Genomic DNA, 14,139 nt, shown 5'->3' on the forward strand with positions numbered 1-14,139 from the left:
GCTGCAAATTATTTGACTCTTACTTATAAAACTTTAATTTTCCATGTGTGTGTGACACATGTTCATGAAAAAAATATAAGCAAAAAGAACTCACATCACACAGAAATAAGTACTTAAGTTTTTGTTTGTATGTATGTATACATACATGTGCACACACGATTTGGGATTTAATCCTACATATGTGACCTGACACCAAATATACTGCTTTACAACCTGTTATGTTTTGCTTTACAATATAGAATGAATATATTTTCATGCATATGTGTATGAAACTTTCCTGGAGCACTGGGTGTCATATGCAAGCAATGAATCATGGAACACTACATCAAAAACTAATGATGTACTGTATGGTGACTAAAATACCATAATAATAAAAAAAAAACTTTCCAATTGAAAAGCAGACCTGGAGAATGGGTACAAAATACAAAATCTGATGAGATTCTAGTACTAAGGAAACGCCCTAAAACAAAATTTCACCAGATGATTAAAAGTAAAATGAAGGTCAAAGATATATCAGAAAAAGCTAACAGAAAGAAAGTGAGGGCCAGATTTTAATATCAGACCAAAAACAAAAAAAAATCAAAGCCTAAAGCACACAGAATAGGGATGACTGCAGGAATGTCTTTGCTTCCAGTGTATCATCACAAACTTGTTTTTTTACTCTTCTTATCTCTCCCCTAAGCCTTTCCAACTCTTCAGCTCCTTTTATCATTTCAAGGTCCAAATGCCTTATGGGAGTGTCCTCTTTAAACCCCAGTCAGGTCAGGTCAGTCTTCGAAGATTTCCTCTGCTTCCTGGTTTACTCCTTCTTTGGAAAGTTGAGGATTTCCTTCTGCTTCCTGTGGTACATCTTCCAAAGGGCAGTCTGCCTCAGCCTTTAGCATATTCTGTGGTTTTCCTTCATTTTCTTCAGACGACTTTTGCATGTTGAGTATTTTTCTGTTAATGTCTTTTGAATAAATTAATCCTGCAGAGATCCAGGGATTTTCCTCCCTCATCCCTCACTTGATTTGTGTTGTGCACAAAAGAGCAAGAGTCTTGAAAGGATCCAGGGCACTTTTCTCTTTCTCCAGCAATACGGAGCTCAAGAATGTGTTGTTTTAATCCGTGATCTAAAAGACATCTAATGGAATTAGAATAGACCTTATTTCTTTTCTTTTCTCTTTTCTCTTTTTTTCTTTTTTCTCTTCTTTTTTCTCTTTTCTCTTTTCTCCTTTCTTTTCCTTTTCTTTTTCCCTTTCTTTCTTTCTTTCTTTCTTTCTTTCTTTCTTTCTACTTTTAGAACTTTATTTCATAGCAACCTCAAAAGTATCTTGGTTCCATATATCAAAATAATGGCTTATAATGCCGTCTCTTAGTTCTCAATAACTATTTTATAGATTTTATAGTAGATATGCATTAAACTCAACAAATTTGTCCTCTACTCACCCTTCCATTGCTGTATATTTCATATTTTTATTTAAATAGTTCTCATTTATATTTACCATGATACAAATATAGCTTTTAGTACAAACCCAAGACAATTCTTCTGTTAAATTACTTACTTGAACATCTTTCATTTTACCTTGAATTATCAATTGCCTTTCATTCATTAGCTTAAATTTCCATGCCCCAATTATTTCTTCCTACATGGACCATCATACCTATCAGACAACTATCAGTATTATTGGTCCTGGGCTGATTGCTCTGGATCCCTGCTTCATCACTCTTCCTGGGATTTCCATTGGCAACCATCCTGGGAATTCCCTTTATTGTTCTCGTAAGCTGCCTTGACTCTCTTTTTGGAATTAGCTCTTTGTAATTGTGGAGATCAATAACTTTCTGAGAAGGGATCCATTTGAAAGTCACTTATTTAAACTTTTTTTGGGGGGGCGTGGAGGAAACATATTCATATTTGGAAATGTTTTTGTCTGTAGTAACTTCCCCCCCCCCTAAAGTCCTTGAGTTGATTTATTTTCCACAAATTTCTTTGGTCTTCTCTGTGGAATTGTTTTAACTTGGGAGTGGATGTCCAGGATTGGTCTCTAAATTTATTTTTTCATTGCCCTTTTCTTCCTGTTCTGACTTCTGAGAAACTTTTCTCACCTATATTTCTCAACACTTTAGTTGAATAGTTTTGAAGAGGCATTTGCCTGTTTTGTGGCTCTAGAAGTAGATTGAGCAAGGGGTCTGATAGTTCATTAGTTCATATATAGGATTTTATTTAACTTCGCTGTTTATATCTCACTCTCACCATTTTACTGGAGTGTTAGGGTCCATACTTCTCAGATTTCTCATGAGAATAATCCTTGGGTCTCCTTCCTGGGGCAGTGACAGCTTGACTTCGTGGTGGTGAACAGTACCTAGGGGTCCAAATACTGTATTCAGATAGCAAATCATTCTCTTGCTTTCAACTCCTTTCTCTTGGTGTATATTCCTTGCTGTACCCCCCAACCCAAACACCCTCATCACTTTATAGTCTGGAATCTGAAGCGTTCCTCAGAATAAGTTTATACTTTAGGTTCTTTCATGTTGCTTCCTTGATTCTAAAGATTTTATATGCTTTAATCTTTTATTGTCACAAGTGACAAAAGGGAGAAGAGATACATGTTTTTGGCCAATTCATTTTTTTTTTTTAAGATTTTATTTATTTATTTGACAGAGATAGAGACAGCCAGCGAGAGAGGGAACACAAGCAAGGGGAGTGGGAGAGGAAGAAGCAGGCTCATAGCAGAGGAGCCTGATGTGGGGCTTGATCCCATAACACCGGGATCACGCCCTGAGCCGAAGGCAGACCCTTAACCGCTGTGCCACCCAGGCACCCCTTGGCCAATTCATTTTTAAATAAAAGTTTAACTTTGTATCCTAAAGCCCTCACATGGAAAAGGAATAGAAAGCTTGAAATCTAACAACACCCTCTACTACAAATGACAAAAGACACGTCTACCAGTTTGTGATGAAATCCAGAGGCAGGAAAATCATACTGTTTCAGAAATCATGAAAATCTGAACTATGGCAGGGATAGGATTGGGTGGAAGAGTGTGAGTGTGACAGGGTTTAGGAGATGGTTCAACCAAATTTACTGACTAGCTGAATTTGGGAGTGAATGGAATGAATGGAATAGAAAGTTGAGGATGACTTCAAGGCTTAGACTTCATGACTGGATGGAAGCCATTACCATCCTTTACACAAAGAGAATGCAGCAGTAAGATTAGCAGAACTATAGGTTAGTTCTGTTTTTAAATTTAATGAATTTAAGATGCTTGAGTCTCATCAAATTAGAGATGGTCACCAGGTAGATACTTTGTTCTTAAATGCAATGACTGCAGCATGTACTAGAATCATCCTTCATGGTGTAGTTGTAATGAGCTATAATAATTCTGTTTGTTGGTATAACAGCATTTTCAGATCCCTTGACTCAGCAGATATGAGTAATGTAGTGAATCCATTTCAGAAGCATTAGCCTTCATTTGAAATGAGAAAGAATTATAAGACCTTCGAGATTCATGTTTATAGCATTAGGAGATGATATATAGAGAGCAGGATCAGAAGCCTAGAATTTGGGTTTGTCAGAGTGGATAATTTCCTTTCTTATAAAAATGAATTATTATTGGTCCTCCAGTCATCTGGAAGTGAATAAATATTTAAACAAGAACTTGAAGTACCCCCAAGGACCACCTAAACCCTTCTAACATTAAAAAAAGGTAAAAATATTTTCAGGTTTGCTGCTGAAGTGTTTAAGATTTGAAAGCTTAAGAGAATGGCTTGTGATGGGCTGGCTTAGAATAAAAGCATGTAAGCATCATATCACACACATTCTTTTTCTCTTATTTTCTTTAGTTTCAGCAGATAAGTCATCCTTTAGCCTTTCAAATAAAGTTAATCCTTTCTGTTTTATGGGTCTTCATATTTTTTTACCCAACAAATTTCTTTTTTCAGTCTTTCTTTTCTTCCATCCATCCTCCGAAAAGACATTTTATAGATAACTACTATATCACTCAGGGTTAGGCTGGCCAGAATGTCAAATCAGGCTGTGTGTTGTTGGTTTGCAACCCTCTTGGGAGTGTTCCAATCTGAAATTGTCCTTGTACTCAGGGCAGGGAGAGACTAAAATATGCAGGCCATTCCAGGTTGGGAGTGTGAATAAGCAAAGGGAACTTCCATATGAGGCTTGACTTGTGTGGCAACAAGGCAGATGGATTCCCATGTCTACTCTTCTAAAAAGTTTATGAAGAGGCCCTAAAACTTTGCTCAGTCATGTATACTGTGCAGGTGTTTTGAACACCACATCATCTCAAGGCTATGACCTTGGAGCAGCCTCTGGCAGCAGGAAAGGTAAGTGGAACCCACATTCTAAGGACAGGGAAGAGGGTGAGGAGCCTCCAAATGCCCTGGCCCAGCTCACAGGACAGGCAGCATTCATGTCTTTTTTTATGATATTTCCCAACATGTGTTTAATGGCAATTAGACAGCAGTGAAAGTTGAATCAAGGTTGGTACTGACAGTAGCAGTCGGGCAAGACAGGAAAGAGAGAAAAAGCACTTTCCTTGCTTTTTTTTTTTTCCCCCTCATATATGTTCCTATACTGTATAATGAAAGATACTTTTAGAATGATGTTGTATTCCTGGAAAAGTAAATTCTCCAAAGTAGCTTCACAGGTTAGTATACAGCAGACATCAACTGACCATGATGAAATTAAATATGTTTTTTTGAAAAACAATATCAGAAAGTTAGCCAATAGGGGCGCCTGGGTGGCACAGCGGTTAAGCGTCTTCCTTCGGCTCAGGGCGTGATCCCGGCGTTATGGGATCGAGCCCCACATCAGGCTCCTCTGCTATGAGCCTGCTTCTTCCTCTCCCACTCCCCCTGCTTGTGTTCCCTCTCTCGCTGGCTGTCTCTATCTCTGTCAAATAAATAAATAAAATCTTAAAAAAAAAAAAAGAAAGCCAATAAAAAGAAAATTGTGACTAATATTTTTGATAGTTTTCTTTATTTCAAATATTTCCCATATCACAATTGAATGCCTAAGTCCTGGTCTGACTTTCTGATTTCTTTTCAAAGATTTTAGAGAGAGGGAGGGAGTGAGGGAGAATGAGTGGGGTAGGGGCAAAATCTCAAGCAGACTCCCCACTTAAGCAGGGAGCCCAACATGGGTCACGATCCCACAATCCTGAGATCATGACCTGAGCCAAAATCAAGAGTTGGATGTTTAACCTACTGAGCCACCCAGGTGCCCCTGACTTTTTGACCTTTTAAAATATACCAGTGATTGAACAGAATAAGGCTGAAAATAAGGACCACCTGGTATAAGGGTAGGGGGAAGGTCATAACAAGAGAACTTGTATTTTAAATAATCATTCAAATATCAATATAAGCCTTTCCAAGCCAGTTTAACTTAGTGTCTGACACACTTGTATTGCTTGATATACACAAGTATGTGCCAGGCATGGAGTTAAAATGTAGAATTGGTTATAAAGATGATTACTGGCTCCCATTTTTGAAGGAGTTCACAATCTACAGAGAGGTAGTAAAATAAGGCAGTCTTTAAAATTTATGTTATTAATCCAACTTGGGAACCCATCTGAGAACTGGAGGAGAATTGGCTTTCAGTGACACTGCTTTCCTACAGAATGAGAACTCAGCTATTAGTTTAAAGGGTATTAGAGTGATGTACAACGCATACGGGAAATAGTTTTCTCAGACTTTTATATTAAATAGCATTATTCCCATTACTTTCAGATGGTTTTGCTCTCTACTTTTAAGGAAACATGAGAATAGATTAGACCATCTCTTAAAGCCTCTTTGTTTTCATTCTAGAATTATATAAAAAAGAGCAAAGCATCGTTTGAAATGAAACTTCTCATTAGAAGATTTGAGTTGAGTCTTGAGAGGATTGAAATTTTAGTCCTTTATACTAAGTTACTTTCTTATAAAAATTTCCTTCCTTATACTGGTAGAAGCAAAAGAATGATGGTTTCTGTGACTGTGTGTGTGCTACCACACATTGTAAAACAGTGAAACATACTTCAGAGACTTTTTCAAGCATCTTTTGTTTCTGGTTCTGTAGCAATTTTTGAAGATAATGGTTTGACAATAGTTTTTCTGTTATTTCTACAAAAGATGTATTTTAGTAAACGCTTTCATTTAAAATCACAAATAGGTGAAGAAAAAATTATCAAGTATGTAGATTTGATATGAAGTCTCAAATTATACTAAATTTCCTCCCCCACTCTGCCATAGAATGTAGATTTCCTCCTATGCTAGATAGTTATTGGTGATCAAAGGAAAGGGGCTTGTCTTTCACTTAGGTGTAACTTGATGTTTTCTCTCCATTTGTATTATTTTTGCTGAGAACTAATAGCAGTAGGTTAAAAAGGTAAAAATATACAGTCAGTGGATTTTTCTCCCATGGTTTGACTTAGTAATTACAGGAGAATGAGTCTGCTATGGGGAATACTACAGATTCAGGAAACTCTGTAGACGGAGGTACTTCTCAGCAAATTCAGAAGAGGGAGCATTCCATGTGGCTGTTCGATACTGGGGTGGTTTGCTTTTATACATTCAGCTGGGAGGAAATAAGATATATTGAATGAGAGTCAGAACCTGGAATACGGGTGCAGGCTTACAATTCATTTACCTAGAGTGTGATTCCTGTCCTCTCCACCTGTTTATGGGGATACCCCACCCACCTTTTCTATCTTCACCCCTGAATTGACAGAGGTTTCCTAGGATTAGAAATCTTTTCCGTGTGTGGCTGTCTCAGCCTCTAGCTAAAGGATTACAAAACTGAGACCTAAAAATATCAAGTTCTTTGCCAGCGGAGGCAAAATTTTTACAAGCTCTATTTTCTGAATAACAATTTAGTTTTTAGTCTTTAGAATAATCCATACCCTGTTAGCTCTGTGTGTACAGGCACTCCTCGATAAGAGGTAGAATCATGAAATAGTGTGGATTCTAAATTGCAGGGGTGGGGATGGAGATATGGGTGAATAATCCCTCTCCTCCTGCCAAATCTGTTGAGACAGATTTTGAAAACCATTCCCTATCAAAGTCCCTCTGCTTTGTGGCTATACCATCTTCCCTAGGCATTAGCAGTCGAGAAGAGGTCTCATCTAAACATCACCTTTAAGTACGGTTACAGGTCTTCTGTTTAAAGTAGAGATATTAATAGATAATTCTGAAGGGGGAAATTCTGCAAGAGACAAACAGTACTTTTCAAAAATTCTATACCAAGAGGAGTAGAAAAAAATGTCATTATTCTGTTTGTTGGTCGAATGAGATCTGAATGCAAAATCAACTTGTGTGTTTTCAGTGTAGATCCTGGGAAGTGAAACTGCTGTCTATGTTCTGAAGACTTGTAGTGAAGATATTACAGGAATAAAATAATGCATTTCATGGTAATTGGTTTCAAAATGATTAAAAGAGGTTTTCTCTCATTAGAAAAAATGTAATTGAATATTATTTGAACACTATAGCTCTAGCCACATGACATCTTTTGTGAAAATTAATGATTATTAGTTTTCCACACCGTTCAGCAGAGCCTTGGAGCAAAGATCAGAGTTGTTGTGAATTTTCTTCCTCATGAACTTTGGTGCTTAATATAATTATTCCTTTTTTTTTTTCTTAAAGTGATTTTCTTGAAGAGAACTTATTAGCTTCATGAATGACTTGCATTAGAGATTAACTAGCTAACAGGCAGGGATGGAAAGCTTGATGACTTAGTTTTTCCTCTGGCAACTTCATATTAGAGTAAACAGTTGCTTTGCAAAAGCTCACACCCCATTGCACTTTCTTTAACACATTAGACTGACTTACAGGGCTATCACTAGGTTAAATGAATCAAAGAGTTGTGCCTATACAAGTTGATGACTCTTCCTCTTCTTGGTGAAAGAGCAGGGTGTGATGTGCACTGCAAAATTTGACGGAGTGAACTCTTCCTTCTCCTTTCTCCCTGAATTCATGCCAGAATTGCTGTAATGGTAAATGAAATATAATTATTTCATTTTGTCTTGACACTTGAGAAAGCATCCTCTTGTTTTATACGAGGTAGATGTTAGAAACCAAAGATTCCCGCATACCTTCCTTAACAGTTTCCCATTGCACTGAGAATTCCATAAACATCAAATCGGTTAAACATAGAAGAGTTATGTGATCTTGCTAGAAAATGACTTTATTATGTTCTTATAAAAAAAATAAAGTTAATGCCTAAACTGAGGGGTTTTTGTTCTCCTTCTGAAGAGCACTGTTTTTGGAAACAAAATCTTCAGACCCAGTTATAAAGCAGATAAAATCAAAACTGCTGTGCTTGAATCCAAGGTGGTGGGTTCTGAGTCCTAGCTGCCAAGCCCTTCCTTGCCCAGTGAAGTGCCTCTCGGGAAGTCCAGGGCTTCTCAGAACACAACTTGAAGCCCACTAGGTGACAAGATCTCTAAGAAGCCTTTTGGTTCTGAGATACAAGGATTCCAACAAGAAATTTTTGTTTGCATGTCATTTGCTCTGTACTCTGCTTTGCCCCATGTGTAATTGATGGGGTATCATCAAAGTATGTTAAGATTTGGTAAATGGAAAAGCCAAAGAATACTTGAGGGCACAAGGAGCCAGTCACGGGAGGCAGAGAGGAATGGAATGGGTTGTGTGGTAATAAATAGGGAGCCATGAAAGGAGCTACTGTTCTTTAAAGGTTATTTCACTCTCTAGTCTTTCCTTCCTTTCCTAGGGACAATCTCTATTAAAAAAATCTCATGTGTATTCTTCTAGGATGTATTATAATTTTACTATTCATAAATATAGAAATGATGCCATGCTAGATAATTCTGTCATCCTTGCGCGGGGTCCATGCTAATCTTCTCTGTATCATTCCAATTTTAGTATATGTGCTGCCAAAACGAACATTCCAGACTACATAATTCTGCAACTTGCCTTTAAAACTCAATGTTATATTAAAAACGACATTGATGCCTATTGGTCTAATTAACTCATTTAAATGTATTTTACCATAAATACATCAAGACTATTCCCTATTAATAGGAAAAATATGTACAGTATTCCCTATGACAAATACAGTTGTAGTAAATATTTTAATTGTAATCTGCTACATAAGTGTAAGGTTCTCTTCATGTTACATACCTAAAAGATTTGTTGGGCAATTGGGTGAGAAAATTTCAACCTTACTTGGAAACTGATTTCATTTTCAAAAGTGGTCATATACATTTTTAACAGTACTTCATAGAAGTTTCCCTCCATAACAACTTGACAGTCTCAGGTATTTCATTTTCTGTTCCAGTGGTTGTGAAATAAAATATCAGTGCTTAGTGTTAACTTGCACAATCCTCATAGCTGAACAGTTTGAGCACCTTTTCCTATGTTAATTTCCTCTTAGGAAATGCAATTCAATATGCAATTTTTCTACCTGTTTTTCAAATTCTTTTATGGAGGCAAAGCTAATCCTCTGCTGTATGTTACAAATACGTTCTCCTGCTCTTCTGTTGTTTCTTTACTTCTGATGTGATATATTTGTCATTCCCATTCTTGATAATTTATGCTTTCTGTGTCTTATGGTAATTTATACAAAGAACATATCTTTAGATATGTATATAGATATAACACATATATTCTATATATATATAAAGTTAGTCCACATTTAGGTTTTAATGTACCATATTTAATTTTTTTCAGGGTGACTTTAATTTTTAATTTAAATTCAATTTAATAAACATGTATTATTAGTTTCAGAGGTAAAATTTAGTGATTCATCAGTTGCATACAACACCCAGTGCCCATTACTTGAGGTGCCCTCCTTAATACCCATCACCCAGTTACACCATCCCCCTACCCACCTCCCCTCCAGCAACCCTCAGTTTGTTTCCTACAGTTAGGAGTCTTTTATGATTTTTCCTCCCTCTCTGTTTTTGTCTTATTTTACCTTCCCCTCCCCTATGTTCATCTGTTTAGCTTCTTAAATTCCACATATCAACAAGATCATATGGTATTTGTCTTTCTCTGACTGACTTATTTCACTTAGCATAATACCCTCTAGTTCCAGCCACATCGTTGCAAATAGCAAGAATTAATTTTTTGATGGCTGAGTTATTATTCCAGTGTGTGTGCTTGTCGTATGTCTGTGTAAAAATCACATCTTTATCGATTCATCTGTCAGTGGACATCTGGGCTCTTTCCATATTTTGGTACCATGTTTAAATTTTTAAGAAATAACCACCTGTTTTCCATTGTTATTGTAGCATTTTACATTCTCAGGGTAAGCAAGGTTGAGTTGCTTCACATACTTACCAACACTGTTATTGTCTTAATTTCAATCATTCTACAGTATATATCATAGTATCTCATTGTGGTTTTAAATTTTACTTCCCCAAACATAATCTTTGTGCTTTTTGGCTGCTCATGCATTTTCTTTTGTGAAGTGTCTATTCAAAATTTTTGTCCAACTTTAAATTGGATTGTAGTTTTAATTAAATACAATTCATTTTTTAACACAGATTTTAACTGCTTAATTAAAAAAATGATAGGTTAACAGGATATTGAAAAGATAGTATAGAGATCACATATACCCTTCACTCAGTTTCTCCTAATAGTTACATGTTAGATAGTTGGAGTACAATATAAAGACCAGGGATTTGACACTGGTAAATATGTGTAAATATTTGTCATTTTATCATATGTGTAGATTGTGTAACCATCACTGCAATCCAAATATAGAACTATTCCATCATGCTTGTGTAGTCTCTCTCATCCACCCCTCCCGTGTTTAACCTTGCATAACCCCTGGCAACCACTAATCTGTTTTCCGTCTGTATAATTTCAAATAAATGGAGTCCTATAATATCTGTCATCTTGTTATTTTTTTTCTCTTAACATAATGCCCTTGAGATCTAAGTTGCTGTGCACATCAGTTCATTTTTATTGCTGACTACTATTTAAGGAATACTAATGTATTCCTGGGATGTATCACACTTTATTTACCTATTGAAGGATATTTTGGTTGTTTCCAGTTTGAGGCTATTAAAAATAAAGCTGTTAGGAACAGTCCTTTGTAAGACTTGTGTGGATGTTTCATTTTTCCATGATGAATGCCCAGGAGTTCAATTGCTGGCTCTATTGTAGAGGTATATTTAATTTTTTAAAGAAATTGTCAAACTGAGAGTTATTATATTTTACATTTACACTGACAATGTATGAGAGACCCAGTTTCACTGCATCCTTTTTAGCATTTGGTATTGTCAATATTTTTGTTATTTAACTGTCCATATAGGTACATAGAAACATTTCATCACAGCTCCAATTTGCATTTCCTGAATATCTAGTGATACTGATCATCTTTTCATGTGCTTGTTTGTCATTCATATGTCCTCATCAGTGAAATGTCTCTACATCTTTAGCTCATTTTCTAATTGTAATGTATGTATGGTTGCTGTTTTCTGTTGAGTTTTAAGAGTTCTTTATATATTATAGGTACAAGTTCTTTGTTCAATTTATGGTTTCCAAATATTTTCCAATTTATAGCTTTTCTTTAAGTTCTTTTTACATGGGTTTTCCAAGAGCAAAGTTTTTAAGACCAAATTATTGATTTTTATTTTTTTGTATCATGCTTTTGATGTTATGATTAAGAACTCTTCACCAAGTTTTGTTTGGGAGACTTTTTCTTGAGTTAAGGTTTTTCATAATTTTTATTTCATATTTAAATATCCATTTTGAAATAATTTTTGTGTTAAGGTATGAGGTTTAGGTTGAGGGTGGTGTTTTTGCTTGTAAATATCCAGTTACTCAAGCACCAGTTGTTTAAAAATCTATCCTCCACTGAGTTGCTTTTTCATCCTTATTTAAAAAAAATGAGTTGTGTGGGTCTTTATTTGGGTTTTGTATTCTGTTGCATTGATCAATGTTTAACTTTACTGATATCACACAGTCTTGGTTACTATGACTATAAAATAAGTCATGAAAAAGTAAAATATATATACGTGTATACATATCCATATATATGCATATATAAAATTTGGAGACAGTTGGCATTTTGTATCTGAACGGTTTCGATTCATGAACATGGTATACCTTTGCATATATTAATAATTTCTTTGATTCTTATCACTGTAGGGTGGGGATTTAAATGACTGACAATAATTGTGGATTTGTCTACTTTTCAGTTACATCTCATTTTGGATTATTATGTCTTCCTGGTCGATTTACCTTTATGTCATTATACAGTATGCCTCTCTATTAATATTCATTTGCTAGGAAGTCTACATCATCAGATACTGGTTTAGCTACTACTATATCCTTTTCTTTTTTTTTTTTTTATTATTTTTTTATTATGTTAGTCGCCATACAGTACATCCCTAGTTTTTGATGTAAAGTTCCATGATTTATTACTTGCGTATAACACCCAGTGCACCATGCAATATGTGCCCTCCTTAATACGCATCACCAGCCTATCCCATTCCCCCACCCCTCTCCCCTCTGATGCCCTCAGTTTGTTTCCCAGAGTCCATAGTCTCTGATGGTTCATTCCCCCTTCTGTTTACCCCCCCTTTCTTCTTCCCTTTCTTCTCCTACCTATCTTCCTACTTCTTATGTTCCATAAATGAGTGAAACTATATTCTTTTGATTGTATAGTATATCTTTTTCCATTTGTTTACTTTTAGCCTGCCTATATCATTATATTTGAATTGAGTTCCTGAGCATATAGTTAGGTCATGATGTTTTTCATCCATCCCATTATGCTTTATTTGATATATTTAGACCATTTACATTTAATGCAATTATTGATAAGGCTTAAATCTGCCATTTTATTCTTTGTCTTCTGTTTTCTCTGGTTTTCATTGTCTATCTTTTTTGCATTTCTATAGATTACTTGTACACTTTAAGTTTTTCAGCGTCTTTGTATAACCTTTTTAGTGACAACTCTTGGTATTGCATTATGTATAAGCTTTTTTTATTGCTTCCTTAAAAAATTGCCACAAACTAAAACACAAATTTTTATCTTAGAATCCTGAAGGTGAAAGGTCTGTTACAGGATCACTGGACTAAAGTCAAAGTATAAGCACAGCTGTGTACCCTTCTGGAGGCTTAGGGAAGAATCTGTTTCAATGATTTTTCCAGGTTTTAGATGCACTCGGATTTTTTAGCTCGTAAACATCTTCTCTATCTTCAAAACCAGCAACTGTGTGTTGAGCATTTTTGAAAAGCAGGGGAGAGACAGAGTGAGATGGAAAGAATCCCTATCAGACTCCCTGTTGAGCAGAGTCTGACATGGGACTCAATCCCATGACTCTGAAATCGTGACCTGAGCTGAAACCAAGAGTTGGACGCTCAACCAACTGAGCCACCTAGGTGCCCCTGTGTGTTGAGCTTTTTAATATTACATCACTCTGACCTCACTCTATCTTCTTCTTCCACTTCGAGTATCCTTCTGATCACATTGGACCTACCAGATAACCCTGGATAATATTCCTATATGAAGATCAGTTGATTACCAAACTTAGTTCTATCTGCAACTTTAATTTCCCTTTTCCATATTAAATAAATTATTTAGGTTCTAAGAATTATGGTTGTCTCTGGGGACCACTAATTTGCCTACTACACATTATATATACATACTTTGTCAAAATTGGTGAATACATTTTAACAGTTCTAGTGAAGTACAAAAACCTTATCTACCACTATATTTATTCTCTCACATTTAAAGTAAAATTGTCTTAAATATTTCCTCTGTATACATTGAGAACCACATTAGATAGTGTTAAACTTTTTGTTTCAACCATCAAACATAATATAGAAAACTCAAGAGGAGAAGGAAAGCATACTGTATATACCCATAGTTTTGCTTTTATCATTCACTCACTCTCTGGATGTTTCAAGACTCCTTTTTTCATTTCCTTTCTGTTCAGAAAATTTTAGCCATTCATTTAAAGTAAGTTGGCTGCTTATAAAGTCTCATAGTTTTCCTTCATCTGAGAATGTCTTGATTGCCTCTTCATTCCTGAGGACATGTTTTCACTGAATATGGAATCTTGGGTTGATCATTTTCTTCTTCAGCACTCAAAAAGTGTTATGCCATTTCTTTCTGTCTCTGTGGTTTTTGAAAGAAGATCCATTCTCATTCAAATTGTTTCTCCCTACAGATAATGTGCCATTTCTCTTACTACTGTC

General features: G+C 35.7%; 1 protein-coding gene, 1 non-coding gene and 1 pseudogene across 4 annotated transcripts in view; 1 reads left to right on the plus strand and 2 right to left on the minus strand.

Annotated features, from left to right (window-relative positions):
* UNC13C (unc-13 homolog C) overlaps positions 1-14,139 on the plus strand; it is a 755,970-nt gene that overhangs the window by 310,698 nt on the left and 431,133 nt on the right. The gene's annotated exons all lie outside the window — the stretch shown is intronic.
* On the minus strand, positions 580-926 carry LOC113269642 (transcription elongation factor A protein-like 8; annotated as a pseudogene).
* Positions 8,766-8,869, minus strand: LOC113269755 (U6 spliceosomal RNA). Its single transcript, XR_003321565.1, has one exon. It is a non-coding gene; the product is annotated as a U6 spliceosomal RNA (small nuclear RNA).

Source organism: Ursus arctos, unplaced genomic scaffold (assembly GCF_023065955.2).
Source record: "Ursus arctos isolate Adak ecotype North America unplaced genomic scaffold, UrsArc2.0 scaffold_36, whole genome shotgun sequence".
In the NCBI taxonomy this organism is placed as follows: domain Eukaryota; kingdom Metazoa; phylum Chordata; class Mammalia; order Carnivora; family Ursidae; genus Ursus; species Ursus arctos.